The 15,994-nt window shown below is 40.8% G+C and overlaps 1 long non-coding RNA gene across 1 annotated transcript in view; it reads left to right on the top strand.

Annotated features, from left to right (window-relative positions):
• Positions 1-15,994, top strand: part of LOC102554507 (uncharacterized) — a 158,761-nt gene that overhangs the window by 76,892 nt on the left and 65,875 nt on the right. The window lies entirely within an intron of this gene.

Below are 15,994 nucleotides of genomic sequence, written 5' to 3'. Positions count from 1 at the left end.
GAAGAATTTTGATAACTCAGTCCGAAGAAAATGGATTCAAACAAGGAGTCCCCAAACTGCCAGCTATCCAGAGTTTTTACGTAATTATTTGAAGTGCAGTGACTGGTGCTTTACATACACAGTTCAAGTCCATCTTCCTAAAACCCTCAAGAAGTGGGTGTGACAGAGCTGAGACTCCCCTTGCAATAGATGACCTGGTGTCATCTATTGGTCAACACGAACTGAATGAGCATGAGAGATAAAATAGTAGGTGTAACTGTCACCCAGCTAGATGCTGCATCAGATGTACAAAGGTAGGGCCTTCTCCCATAGAGCTGATGGTGTATTGAGATACTCAACAATAAGGTTCTAGAAGTTTCTATCAAGGAAGTTGTGTGATTAAAACATGGAGGTGAAAGAAAGCTTTAACAAAGAATATATAAACATAAATGTATACACACACAACACACACAACACACACACACAAACACACAGACACACACACACAAACACACACACATATATGTATATATATATATATACTGTACATATTTGTCACACAAAATAATCTGAAGTTCAACGAGCTTAATTAACTCTTTACCCCTGTAAGCACCATATGTAACAGCATATATATATATATATATGTATATATGTCTATATATATATATATGATGTACAGTGTAGAGACCGAAGAAGAGTTATTGGAGCTTGCTTAGATGTCTCCTTCATGCAGCAGGGTCTCCTATCTACCAGTGCAGCAAGGCCGCTTACCACCATACTACTTACTGCCTTTCCTGCATATGATCTAAGGATTTAATTCACAGACACAGAAAGTCAGGATTGTTTCTCTTCTGAATGCCATGTAGTAAGAAAAGCATAGAAGTGATGAGATCTGAGGCCACAAAGTAAGGTGATTGATCCTGAACTATGACAGCATCCCCTGATTCATAAACTTGATGTTTCATTGTTAATCATGTTTTCAAGTGTTAACTATAAAATACAATTATTCCTAGATTATAAATGACATCTGACGTGCATGTTATGCTCACTTTACACCAAGTAGTATCCTTAGACTTACACACAAGAATTGGATTTCTGCTTTTTTTGGGGGGGGGGGTAATATGTAGATAATTTTATTTATATTTGTCAAGTAACTTTAGTTTCTGTCTCGTTTCCAGTGAGATGTGACCATTCTTTTTTTTTTTTTTATTAACTTGAGTATTTCTTATATACATTTCGAGTGTTATTCCCTTTCCCGGTATCCGGGCAAACAACCCCTCCCCCTTCCCCTTCCTTATGGGTGTTCCCCTCCCAACCCTCCCCCCATTGCCGCCCTCCCCCCCACAGTCTAGTTCACTGGGGGTTCAGACTTAGCAGGACCCAGGGCTTCCCCTTCCACTGGTGCTCTTACTAGGATATTCATTGCTACCTATGAGGTCAGAGTCCAGGGTCAGTCCATGTATAGTCTTTGGGTAGTGGCTTAGTCCCTGGAAGCTCTGGTTGCTTGGCATTGTTGTACATATGGGGTCTCGAGCCCCTTCAAGCTCTTCCAGTTCTTTCTCTGATTCCTTCAACGGGGGTCCCATTCTCAGTTCAGTGGTTTGCTGCTGGCATTCGCCTCTGTATTTGATGTATTCTGGCTGTGTCTCTCAGGAGAGATCTACATCCAGCTCCTGTCGGCCTGCACTTCTTTGCTTCATCTGTCTTGTCTAATTGGATGGCTGTATATGTATGGGCCACATGTGGGGCAGGCTCTGAATGGGTGTTCCTTCTGCCTCTGTTTTAATCTTTACCTCTCTATTCCCTGCCACGGGTATTCTTGTTCCCCTTTTAAAGAAGGAGTGAAGCATTCACATTTTGATCATCCGTCTTGAGTTTCATTTGTTCTAGGCATCTAGGGTAATTCAAGCATTTGGGCTAATAACCACTTATCAATGAGTGCATACCATGTATGTCTTTCTGTGATTGGGTTAGCTCACTCAGGATGATGTTTTCCAGTTCCAACCATTTGCCTACGAATTTCATAAAGTCGTTGTTTTTGATAGCTGAGTAATATTCCATTGTGTAGATGTACCACATTTTCTGTATCCATTCCTCTGTTGAAGGGCATCTGGGTTCTTTCCAGCTTCTGGCTATTTTTTTGGGGGGGTTCTTTTTTTCGGAGCTGGGGACCGAACCCAGGGCCTTGCGCTTCCTAGGCAAGCGCTCTACCACTGAGGTAAATCCCCAACCCCCCAGCTTCTGGCTATTATAAATAAGGCTGCAATGAACATAGTGGAGCACGTGTCTTTTTTATATGTTGGGGCATCTTTTGGGTATATGCCCAAGAGAGGTATGGCTGGATCCTCAGGCAGTTCAATGTCCAATTTTCTGAGGAACCTCCAGACTGATTTCCAGAATGGTTGTACCAGTTTGCAATCCCACCAACAATGGAAGAGTGTTCCTCTTTCTCCACATCCTCGCCAGCATCTGTTGTCCCGTGAGTTTTTGATCTTAGCCATTCTCACTGGTGTGAGGTGAAATCTCAGGGTTGTTTTGATTTGCATTTCCCTTATGACTAAAGATGTTGAACATTTCTTTAGGTGTTTCTCAGCCATTCGGCATTCCTCAGCTGTGAATTCTTTGTTTAGCTCTGAACCCCATTTTTTAATAGGGTTATTTGTTTCCCTGCGGTCTAACTTCTTGAGTTCTTTGTATATTTTGGATATAAGGCCTCTATCTGTTGTAGAATTGGTAAAGATCTTTTCCCAATCTGTTGGTTGCCGTTTTGTCCTAACCACAGTGTCCTTTGCCTTACAGAAGCTTTGCAGTTTTATGAGATCCCATTTGTCGATTCTTGATCTTAGAGCGTAAGCCATTGGTGTTTTGTTCAGGAAATTTTTTCCAGTGCCCATGTGTTCCAGATGCTTCCCTAGTTTTTCTTCTATTAGTTTGAGTGTGTCTGGTTTGATGTGGAGGTCCTTGATGCACTCGGACTTAAGCTTTGTACAGGGTGATAAGCATGGATCGATCTGCATTCTTCTCCATGTTGACCTCCAGTTGAACCAGCACCATTTGCTGAAAATGCTATCTTTTTTCCATTTAATGCTTTTGGCTCCTTTGTCAAAAATCAAGTGACCATAGGTGTGTGGGTTCATTTCTGGGTCTTCAATTCTATTCCATTGGTCTATCTGTCTGTCTCTGTACCAATACCATGCAGTTTTTATCACTGTTGCTCTGTAATACTGCTTGAATTCAGGGATAGTGATTCCCCCTGAAGTCCTTTTATTGTTGAGGATAGCTTTAGCTATCCTGGGTTTTTTGTTATTCCAGATGAATTTGCAAATTGTTCTGTCTAACTCTTTGAAGAATTGGATTGGTATTTTGATGGGGATTGCATTGAATCTGTAGATTGCTTTTGGTAAAATGGCCATTTTTACTACATTAATCCTGCCAATCCATGAGCATGGGAGATCTTTCCATCTTCTGAGGTCTTCTTCAATTTCTTTCCTCAGTGTCTTGAAGTTCTTATTGTACAGATCTTTTACTTGCTTGGTTAAAGTCACACCGAGGTACTTTATATTATTTGGGTCTATTATGAAGGGTGCCGTTTCCCTAATTTCTTTCTCGGCTTATTTCTCTTTTGTATAGAGGAAGGCAACTGATTTATTTGAGTTAATTTTATACCCAGCCACTTTGCTGAAGTTGTTTATCAGCTTTAGTAGTTCTCTGGTGGAACTTTTGGGATCACTTATATATACTATCATATCATCTGCAAATAGTGATATTTTGACTTCTTCTTTTCCGATCTGTATCCCCTTGACCTCCTTTTGTTGTCTGATTGCTCTGGCTAGAACTTCAAGAACTATATTGAATAAGTAGGGAGAGTGTGGGCAGCCTTGTCTAGTCCCTGATTTTAGTGGGATTGCTTCAAGTTTCTCTCCATTTAGTTTAATGTTAGCAACTGGTTTGCTGTATATGGCTTTTACTATGTTCAGGTATGGGCCTTGAATTCCTATTCTTTCCAGGCCTTTTATCATGAAGGGGTGTTGAATTTTGTCAAATGCTTTCTCAGCGTCTAATGAAATGATCATGTGGTTTTGTTCTTTCAGTTTGTTTATATAATGGATCACGTTGATGGTTTTCCATATGTTAAACCATCCCTGCGTGCCTGGGATGAAGCCTACGTGGTCATGGTGGATGATTGTTTTGATGTGCTCTTGGATTCGGTTTGCCAGAATTTTGTTGAGTATTTTTGCGTCGATATTCATAAGGGAAATTGGTCTGAAGTTCTCTTTCTTTGTTGTGTCTTTGTGTGGTTTAGGTATAAGAGTAATTGTGGCTTCGTAGAAGGTATTCGGTAGTGATCCATCTGTTTCAATTTTGTGGAATAGTTTGGATAATATTGGTATGAGGTCTTCTATGAAGGTTTGATAGAATTCTGCACTAAACCCGTCTGGACCTGGGCTCTTTTTGGTTGGGAGACCTTTAATGACTGCTTCTATTTCCTTAGGAGTTATGGGGTTATTTAACTGGTTTATCTGTTCCTGATTTAACTTCGGTACCTGGTATCTGTCTAGGAAATTGTCCATTTCCTGAAGATTTTCAAGTTTTGTTGAATATAGGTTTTTATAGTAAGACCTGATGATTTTTGAATTTCCTCTGAATCTGTTGTTATGTCTCCCTTTTCATTTCTGATTTTGTTAATTTGGACACACTCTCTGTGTCCTCTCGTTAGTCTGGCTAAGGGTTTATCTATCTTGTTGATTTTCTCAAAGAACCAACTTTTGGTTCTGTTGATTCTTTCTATGGTCCTTTTTGTTTCTACTTGGTTGATTTCTGCTCTGAGTTTGATTATTTCCTGCCTTCTACTCCTCCTGGGTGTATTTGCTTCTTTTTGTTCTAGAGCTTTTAGGTGTGCTGTCAAGCTGCTGACATATGCTCTTTCCTGTTTCTTTGTGCAGGCACACAGCGCTATGAGTTTTCCTCTTAGCACAGCTTTCATTGTGTCCCATAAGTGTGGGTATGTTGTACCTTCATTTTCATTAAATTCTAAAAAGTTTTTAATTTCTTTCTTTATTTCTTCCTTGACCAGGTTATCATTGAGTAGCGCATTGTTCAATTTCCAAGTATATGTGGGCATTCTTCCTTGATTGTTATTGAAGACCAGTTTTAGGCCGTGGTGGTCCGATAACACGCATGGGATTATTTCTATCTTTCTGTACCTGTTGAGGCCCGTTTTTTGACCAATTATATGGTCAGTTTTGGAGAAAGTAGCATGAGGACCTGAGAAGAAGGTATATCCTTTTGCTTTAGGATAGAATGTTCTATAAATATCTGTTAAGTCCATTTGGCTCATGACTTCTCTTAGTCTGTCTACATCTCTGTTTAATTTCTGTTTCCATGATCTGTCCATTGATGAGAGTGGGGTTTTGAAATCTCCCACTATTATTGTGTGAGCTGCAATGTGTGTTTTGAGCTTTAGTAAGGTTTCTTTTACGTATGTAGGTGCCCTTGTATTTGGGGCATAGATATTTAGGATTGAGAGTTCATATTGGTGGATTTTTCCTTTGATGAATATGAAGTGTCCTTCCTTATCTTTTTTGATGACTTTTAGTTGAAAATTGATTTTATTTGATATTAGAATGGCTACTCCAGCTTGCTTCTTCTGACCATTTGCTTGGAAAATTGTTTTCCAGCCTTTCACTCTGAGGTAGCATCTGTCTTTGTCTCTGAGGTGTGTTTCCTGTAGGCAGCAGAATGCAGGGTCCTCGTTGCGTATTCAGTTTGTTAATCTATGTCTTTTTATTGGGGAGTTGAGGCCATTGATGTTGAGAGATATTAAGGAATAGTGATTATTGCTTCCCGTTATATTCATATTTGGATGTGAGGTTATGTTTGTATGCTTCCATTCTCTTTGTTTTGTTGCCAAGACGATTAGTTTCTTGCTTCTTCTGGGGTATAGCTTGCCTCCTTATGTTGGGGTTTACCATTTATCATCCTTTGTAGTGCTGGATTTGTAGAAAGATATTGTGTAAATTTGGTTTTGTCATGGAATATCTTGGTTTCTCCATCTATATTAATTGAGAGTTTTGCAGGATACAGTAACCTGGGCTGGCATTTGTGTTCTCTTAGGGTCTGTATGACATCAGTCCAGGATCTTCTGGCCTTCATAGTTTCCGGCGAGAAGTCTGGTGTGATTCTGATAGGTCTGCCTTTATATGTTACTTGACCTTTTTCTCTTACTGCTTTTAATATTCTTTCTTTATTTTGTGCGTTTGGTGTTTTGACTATTATGTGACGGGAGGTGTTTCTTTTCTGGTCCAATCTATTTGGAGTTCTGTAGGCTTCTTGTATGCCTATGGGTATCTCTTTTTTTAGGTTAGGGAAGTTTTCTTCTATGATTTTGTTGAAGATATTTACTGGTCCTTTGAGCTGGGCGTCTTCACTCTCTTCTATACCTATTATCCTTAGGTTTGATCTTCTCATTGAGTCCTGGATTTCCTGTATGTTTTGGACCAGTAGCTTTTTCTGCTTTACATTATCTTTGTCAGTTGAGTCAATGATTTCTATGGAATCTTCTGCTCCTGAGATTCTCTCTTCCATCTCTTGTATTCTGTTGGTGAAGCTTGTATCTACAGCTCCTTGTCTCTTCTTTTGGTTTTCTATATCCAGGGTTGTTTCCATGTGTTCTTTCTTGATTGCTTCTATTTCCATTTTTAATTCCTTCAACTGTTTGATTGTGTTTTCCTGGAATTCTTTCAGGGATTTTTGCGATTCCTCTCTGTAGGCTTCTACTTGTTTATTAATGTTTTCCTGTGTTTCCCTAAGGGAGTTCTTCACGTCTTTCTTGAAGTCCTCCAGCATCATGATCAAATATGATTTTGAAACTAGATCTTGCTTTTCTGGTGTGTTTGGATATTCCATGTTTGTTTTGTTGGGAGAATTGGGCTCCAATGATGCCATGTAGTCTTGGTGTCTGTTGCTTGGGTTCCTGCGCTTGCCTCTCGCCATCAGATTATCTCTAGTGTTACTTTGTTCTGCTATTTCTGACAGTGGCTAGACTGTCCTATAAGCCTGTGTGTCAGGAGTGCTGTAGACCTGTTTTCCTCTCTTTCAGTCAGTTATGGGGACAGAGTGTTCTGCTTTCGGGCCTGTAGTTTTTCCTCTCTACAGGTCTTCAGCTGTTCCTGTGGGCCTGTGTCTTGAGTTCACCAGGCAGCTTTCTTGCAGCAGAAAATTTGGTCTTACCTGTGGTCCCGAGGCTCAAGTTCGCTCGTGGGGTGCTGCCCACGGGCTCTCTGCAGGGGCAGCAACCAGGAAGATATGTGCCCCCCCCTTCCGGGAGCTTCAGTGCACCAGGGTTCCAGATGGCCTTTGATGTTTTCCTCTGGCGTCCGAGATGTATGTACAGAGAGCAGTCTCTTCTGGTTTCCCAGGCTTGTCTGCCTCTCTGAAGGTTTAGCTCTCCCTCCCACGGGTTTTGGGTGCAGAGAACTGTTTATCTGGTCTGTTTCCTTCAGGTTCCGGTGGTGTCTCAGGCAGGGGTCCTGCCGCTCCTGGGCCCTCCCCCACGGGAGCCCAGAGGCCTTATACAATTTCCTCTTGGGATGTGGGCAGGGGTGGGCAGTGTTGGTGGTCTCTTCCGCTCTGCAGCCTCAGGAGTGCCCACCTGACCAGGCGGTGAGGTCTCTTTCCCACGGGGTCTGGTAGCAGAGAGCTGCTGCGGGCCGGGATCCGCGGGTGTGGGACTTCCGGTAAACACAGGACGTGCCCGGTCCTAGAGGAATTCTGTCTCTGTGTGTCCCGATTTCACCAGGCAGCTTTCTTGCAGCAGAAAAGTTGGTCTTACCTGTGGTCCCGAGGCTCAAGTTTGCTCGCGGGGTGCTGCCCACGGGCTCTCTGTGGCGGCAGCCTGGATTTCTTCTTATTGCAATTCCATAAAGGAAATGCAAGTCAGTAAGTACCCCACTAAGTAGAAAAGAAAATCAATGCATATAGGGGTTAAGAAAATCCCCTAAGAATCCAGGACAAGTGGTGGGTGGAGCAGGATTCATATCTAATATGTATGTTTTAAATCTTCTTACCCTCTGCATGCCTTTGCTTGCTAATTGGAAATAAGATCCTGTAGTTACAGAACACAGGCACATGTCAAGTAGAATTTAATGGGCAGCGAAGAAACAGAGCAGTCAAGCAAAGGGAACTGACTAAGGGAGCTGGCACTCAGCTCTGATATGAGAGAGAAGAATGCAGAAGAATGACCTCTATGGGATATCTTTGTTTCATTTTTTTATGGTTTTATATGTATTTGCATGTGTGTGTGTGTGTGTGTGTGTGTGTGTGTGTGTGTGCGCGCGCGCGCGCGCAAATGTTCATGGGGTCCATTTGTATGTGGAGGCCAGAATTATTTGGCATCAGGTGTCTTTCTCAGTTACTCTCCATCTGAGTTTTTGAGACGAGATCTCTCACTGAGTCCAGAGCTCACCCACTTGGCTGGATCTACTAGTCAGGCAGCTCTGCGTGTCCTCTTACTTCTGCTCTCCCCCTAGCCTGTGGTGACAGGGGTTTGCATTGCACCTGGGTTTTACATGGATGCTAGGGATCCATAACCCCATTCTCATGTTTACAGAACTTTGAAACTGAACCATCTCTCCAGTCCCCTTCATTTAAAAAAAATGGAGGGTGGATGAAATGGCTTGGGTAAAGGCGCCTGCAGCATATAGCTGATAACCAGCAATCCCCGGTTCCCATGGTAAAAGGAGGGAACCAGCTCCTGAACCTTGTCCTTTGGCTTCTATACGTGCATTGTGGAATGTGCAGACCCACGCTCACAGAGCATCACACACACAGTAATGATAAATACAATAAAGAAAATGTTGCTTCGGGCTGTCGTTTGCATTAGCAGCTACACTCATTCAGACTCTGAATTGCTGGGCTCTTGTGTGAAAATTTTAAAAGTAGAACAGTTCTATCAAGAAGTTTAAAAGCTGTTGCCTATCTCCAGAAAATTTCAACCACGTTCCTTTCTATGCAATATTGAGGATTTATCTCTGCTGGAGACATCTGTGGAGCTGGTCATATCCACCATCCTTCTTTTGTTATTACAGGGCCAATTTTTTTTTGCAATAATTTAAACAGAATGCAAAATCCAGAAAAATAAGAAATCGGAATCATTTTGTGTTCACCCCAAGTAAGACAAAAAAGAAGAAAAAAAAGTAGGTCCTAAGTCTTCAGGTGATTGCGGTAACAATAGAAACAAACAATCAACCAGTTGATACCAATGAGTATCAATTCCCCATGTGTAACACAAGTGCCTATAGGAATTTGAGTAGAGTTTACAGCTTTTCTATTATTTCTTCCCAAAACCTGAGATGTTGGAGACTTTTATTCCTCATTTCAACAAAAGGTAAAAAGAAAGCATAATAGTGTCAAGAGAAGGGTGGAGGAGAGAAAAGCTGATCCATCCCTGCCTTATGCCAGTTACCAAGAACGTGGGCAAACCTTTGGGGTACATAGACAGCACTGGTGTGCCTAGGCTCGCTAAGCCTTGAGTCACCCAATAGAACATTTAGAAGACAATGGGAAAGGCAAATGAGGAAGAAAATGAGGGTGAGGCTCATAAGCTACTAGTTCTCCAATTTGATATGGAGAATCATGTCCTAGAACTCCAGTTTAAATGGAATGATAGTAATCGCTGTGCTCATTGAGTGGAGTCAGGCTGAGCCCTCTTGGCATGACCAACACTGGTTACATTTCATTACTTCTGTCTGCTGCTATTAGCTTCCAGTGTACCAAATGTCCCTCCTTTAATTAACACAGCAAAATTTTTGGCTGACCCATGCCCTGGAATGAAATCAATGTCAATGATTTCTGTGATTCTGCTCAATTTTGCTTTATTGATGTTTCTTACTCTCCTTCATACTAGCACCAAAGTAACTTTTATTCTATTTGGAAACAACCTGGAATCACATATTAGTTTGTGCTTTTCTAAAGTAGTAGGGTTTAACTAGTTTTTACTGTCTTGGCTTATCACTAGACAGGAGTAAATCAAATCCGAACATGAAGAGCAGACAACAGGTGAGATTGACTATAATAACATCTGAGCACTACACAGTTCTGCCGAGGATAGGAATGTCAGCCACACTGTATCTTTCGTCCCTCCTCATTTCACTTTCTTCCAAATATATCTAGAATTTCATGGAGTAACACTAGAACAAAGAGATGTTACAATTAGTGTTAATAACAAGAAAAATCTAATTTCAATTTTCAGTCTCACGGGAAATGATCTTAACATCTTCACATATCATGCTCATAAGCTCTGGTTCTAACCTTTTAAAATTTAGGCTGTTGTTTATTTATTTGGGGCTATTATAAGAGCATAAAGTAACTGTATAATAAAGGGGGATAATTTTTATTTTTAAAATAGTTTTTTTTTCCTTGAGGATTTCAAATAAATCAAATATGAGATATGATAATAACTACTTCATATTTTCCCCTGGAACTTCTTCCATATCTCTCTAAAATTTTGTGGCCCTCTCTTTTAGTGATTGAGGAAGATTAGAAGGGGAATTTTGAATGTAACTGTTATCGCTGTGTAACAAACCACCTCCATACAAGGTAGATTATCATGCCGATTAACCGGCATGAAAATGGCCTTTTATTACTTGTATTCACTCTCCTGCTGTAGTTAGCTGACTTGTTAGAGGTGTGTCTGATGGTCCATTCCTATAGCTGGCATTCGGAGTCTTCGTCACTGCTCATTGCTGGGCTATCTCTCTATGTGGTTTCACATTAGTCTGAGAGATGAATCCTGACTTTGTAGGACAGTGACAGAGAAGAATGCGCACAACTTTACTATTCACATTATATTCATTAATGGCAATCCTGTATTACAAGGATAAGTACAGGAGTCTACCTTTTCACAGAAAAAGTTATAATCAATGTGTGATCATGTGTGTACCAGAGTACTTGAAATTTTATATTAAGCTTTTCGGTTTAGAATCCCACAGTGGATTTCTTGATCATATGAGATACTTCATAATTATGTTCATAGTTTAGGCTCTGGAGGCTCTCATAGGACAGACATTTAGTATATTGTGTTTTGATAAATGCATACCGATTATGGATTTAGAAAACATGAATTGATGAAATGATAGCATTTTTATAAAAGGCACACGGGTTTAGATCTGAGAGCAGTGGGCAGTCATTTGGGCAAACTAAGGAAAGCTGAGTATCCAAGCCATTTTTAGGGGGCAGAGTGAGCTTGACAAAGAGATCTTGAAGCACTTTAGATGTGTGTAACATTTATATAAATGGGAAAGAAGATGAGAAGACAAGCAGTGCCCACAGAGGTGGCCAGCATTTTGTGGAGTTAAAGAGTAAGCAGTTGGCTAAGCCATGAAGTAACGAGAGGTCAAGTTTTTAAAGTAAGGCAGCTGACACCAGTAATCCTATAAAAAGCATGAGGGATCAGTAAAAAGAATTACAGCCATGGGGAGGGGCTGTTTACCTTTGCAGTGAAGTTGCATATTCAAACAACGACTCTTCCCATCTAAAGTCAAGTAGTAGGTACACCAAGCCTGAGTTTGAACACAATATTACAGTAATACCGCACAATGGTAGTGCAATGGTAGTATTGTGCAATGTTGCACTTGGTAGCCTATGTAATGCCCTTCACTTTGGCCATGGTCTGTGTTCCACTCCGCACTATAAATGCCTTAAAGGCAGGGATATGTTCTTTTGTCTTGCTTTTCTCCTCAAGAGTAGTACTCATTGAAATTTATAATTTAAGATAAATGAAACATATTAAAAGTGTTTTCTTTGCCTAGTGATAATAGGTAGACCTTTTATTTTATCATGAAAAAGTTAATATAAGTAGACAGTGTTTAAGTAAACAGTGTTTAATATAAGTAAACTGTGTGTAACTTGTGTGCCAACTTAATACAAGTTAGAGTCATCAGAGAAGGAGGACCCTCAGCTGAGAAAATGTCTCCACGGAATTCAGCTGCAAGTCATTTCCTCAAGTAATGATCAAAGAGAGACAGCTCATGGTGGGTGGTGCCATCCCTGGGCTTGTGATCTGAGTTCTATAAGAAAGCAGAGGGAATAAGCTATGGGGAGCAAATCAGTAAGCAGTGCCCTCCATGGTCTCTGCATCCTGTATCCTGGTTCCTGCCTTGATTGAGTTCCTATCATGCCTTCCTTTGGTGATGAACAGCAATGTGGAAGTGTAAGCCAAATAAATCCCTTCCTCCCCAACTTGCGTTTTGGTCATGCTGTTTGTCACAGCGATAAAAACCCTAACCAGTATACCCATGGCAGTGCCTGGCACTTAGAAGTTGTCAAATGATACTGAGCTGCCTCTATAACCATAACCCTTACCACTTACCCATAACTGGCAAACTCTGATCATGTGTAATATCAGACAATATTTCCTCCGTGAATCCTTGGCAAAAATAACTGGATTAATTGATTTAAAGAACGAACATTCATTGGACACAGAGATTGCTGAATTTGCAGTGTAAGCAGCAAGTAAAATAGTTATATTTCTGAGGTCAGGGAACAGCTTATAGTGTGCATTAGGTAGGAGCACAAATTCAGTGAGTCATGAAACAAAAAGCGACTCAAATAAACATCTCAACCAAAGGATGTAGTGCTATAAATCAGTATGTAAAGAAGGAACAAGGTACTAGACTGGTAGACAAAAGGTATCATTCTGAATACGTATATTTAAGCAAAAAATAAAATTAAAAACTTCCATCATGCATCCCAGGAAACAATCAAAGCATGACCTGAACCTAAGCAGCAGCATGGAGGGGCCATGCACATGGAGGGGCCATGCACATGGAGGGGAAACAAAGAGGGTGGATCCGGAACAAAAGACTTCTCACATGGAGAGAGGGATTAGAAGAAAGATGATATCAAGTCTGGCTAGAAGAAAAGGCAAAGGCAAATCCTTCCGCTTCCTGACATGTTGCACTTATTTTTTTTCCAAATCATGCCAAAATATTGTAAACATGGAACACAATTTAGTTTATAGATGATTCCAGCCATCATATGAGCATACACTAGAAGGCATTCAGATCCAAAGGGAGATGGGGTGTAGCAGCTGAGGCTGGGAGGCAGGGATAACGCAGAGAGATGGATCACTAGGGATAGCACCTGGTGGTGGCAGTCAGGTTTCATGGCAGATTGCATAGAGGTATGAGAGACAAGACGGCCTTGGGAATCTTCCCCAGGTTTCTGCCCTAAAGCCACTGCTGGGTCATGCTCTTGGGAAGACTTAGAGTGTAAATAGTTGAGTGTTGAGTCTGTCTTTCACGCTGTTTCAGACACAATCACAAGTGGCTCCTAAGTGGACCACAAGAATGTGATGGCAAAAATAGAACTCAGAATCCAAGACTAAAGCCTGAGTTTGTCGAGCTTTATGGTGTTTAAATTCATAAGGAGGAAGGATAGTAAGTTAAGTGTAGGGACTGAGGGATTCTGTTTTTCCAGGTGTGCTATAAAGAGAATGTTTGGCAAAGGTGGTTGTGAAAACAGAGGGGAGTAAGAGAATAAAAGAACATCTTAAAACACTCTTAGACTTTTGTAAAATTTAAATATAGCTTCTATCATATTTGCATGGGTTCCTGATAACTCGTGGCAAAGGAGTCCATTCTGTCTACAACTGGAATTTAGATATATACAGAGATTTCTGAGGAACATGAGAAGAAGAGAGAACTTAACCAAAGAGAAATCATGTATGGGGACAGTCTGGCAGGCAGAAATGCTCCACAGCAACAACGGATGGTTCTTGTTATATTAAGAGAATGCATGGTGACTTGCTTCCCTGTTATTTCCAAGTTCCAGCTACAGTGGTCCAGGCTGAGTGAAAAAGGGAGTCCTGCTGTAAATGGAAAGTGTAAAACTGTCATTGTGACTCAGTGGTATGCCTGGGAATCATGACCATGAAATTACCATTTTTTTTCTTCTGAGCTCCTGAATAGGAAACCACAGATTTTAGGCACAAACACTAATTCATCCATGCATTCCTAGCCACCTTGGTATTTGTGACATTTTCTTATGTCCTACATGGCCATGTGAGTATTTAAATATTTAGAATTTCACTGGATTTAGAACGAACCATTCAAAACATAGAGCTCTTGGACCTTCCACAGACATGTAAAGCATGCCTCCACTACATTCAAATACTCCTATCTGCTAAAGAATAGCAGGCATACACCATAAGCCCCCAAAATTTTTGCAGAGTTAATAAAAAAGCAACTCCACTAGGAAAATGCAAGAGATAATGAATTCAGATAGATAGTACAGACATGACTGGACCAACTCCAGCTTATCACCCTGTGACGGTGTCAAATCTCAGATCTACAAGCTCCATGGATTCTTTCATATAACCCCAAGGTTTTCTTCGATGCTGTATAGGAATTTGACAGACCCTCATTCACTTGCATCTTGGGAATGACCCAGGGTGAGTGAGAATACCTATTCTCAACCAAAGGCAGCAAGAAACTCATACACAGATTCTTCCCTCCCTCATCCTTTCTCTCTGTGTGTATTATCAGCGTCATTACGGTCGGAACCTGGCAACCAGCAGCCCTAATAAGCTAGGTTTATTTACCCATTTTCAAGAATCCAATTAAATTGACAAGAAGTCGTAAAGCACAAAAATATATATTCAATGTGGCCATCTTGGAAGGATGAATACATACAAAGATCGCATGACACCCCAGCTCCAGCTTAAGGATTCACACATGGTGTCTAGGTTTTTTTTTTAAAAAAAAGCAAGAGGTATGTGCTGGTAGCTAGTGAAGGTGTGGTTCTTTTATCTCAGAACCTTAATTGCTTGTGGCTCCTTGGTCCCAGTCCATACTATTAAGTTTTCAGTACTGTGTGAAATCTCTCTGGCTGCTACAGGCCCTGGTTCTTTTCCTCCCCACTACCATGAAATTCCTGAAGGAATTCTAATTCCTTGTGAATCATTGTTTCTATAGTCTGCTGACCAAGGGAGGAGCACACGTGTCTCTCTTCAGAAATGTTCACCCCTTCAGAGACAGTTAAGGTTACACATGAACTTCTTTATGAATATTTCATGTTTTTTATGCAACTACTGTAGAAAGCACAGTGCTACCTGATATTTGCTCCACATTTATTATCATTAAAGTTGCTTCCTACAGTAGTCCCTTAAATTACCTACCTACATTTGAGCCCCATATGCAACCTCCATCGCCATGTCTAACAGTACTTTCGCTTTCCTTTCTGTCTCCAATAAACCACAAATGGTCTGGGGAAATGGCTCAGTGATGGAGTGAATGCCTAACATTCAGGAGGCAATTGTGGGTTTCATTACCGGTTCCACAAACAATAAATGGTAAACAAACATAAATATAAATATATATAACTCAATTATAAAAGCCAGCTTGCAAAAGCCATTTGTCAAACTTGTAAGAAATATATATTAGTGCCTGTGTTAGTGTGAGTTTGTATATGTGTGTGTGTGCCTGCATGTTTCTGTATGTATGGGTGCTTGAATGTGTGGGAGCATGTGTGAATGTGGGTATAAATATGTGTGAGTCTGTGTGTCAGTGTGTCTCAGTGTATATGTATGTATGAGTGTATATGTGAATGTGTGTATGAGTGTGTATGTGAGTATGTCTGTGACTGTATGTGAGTATGTGAATGTGTATGTGTGAATGTGCATGAGTGTGTTATATCAGTCTGTGGGTGTGTGTAAATGTTTGTGTGAGTATGAATGTATGTGTGTTAGTGTGTGTGAATGTGTGCACATGAATGTGTGTGAGTGTGTGAATTTGTGGATGAGTGTGGGTATGAATGTGTATTAGTGTGAGTGAGTGAGTGTGTGTGTGTGTGTGTGTGTGTGTGCTCTCACACATGGGCCATTCATGAATCAGAGTATTTAGTGAAGGTTGATCTTGGATCCCTTGATTCCACCCACTGAGTTTGAGACTACAAATGGGTCACCACCCCTATCTGCCACTTATGGTTCTGAGAACCCAACCTCTGGTTGACATGTTGC

The sequence above is a fragment of the Rattus norvegicus genome, chromosome 4, assembly GCF_021556685.1.
Source record: "Rattus norvegicus strain SHRSP/BbbUtx chromosome 4, alternate assembly SHRSP_T2T, whole genome shotgun sequence".
Classification (NCBI taxonomy): Eukaryota; Metazoa; Chordata; class Mammalia; order Rodentia; family Muridae; genus Rattus; species Rattus norvegicus.
The sequence above is the reverse complement of the archived record's forward strand: the minus strand, read 5'-3'. Positions and strand labels throughout refer to the sequence as shown.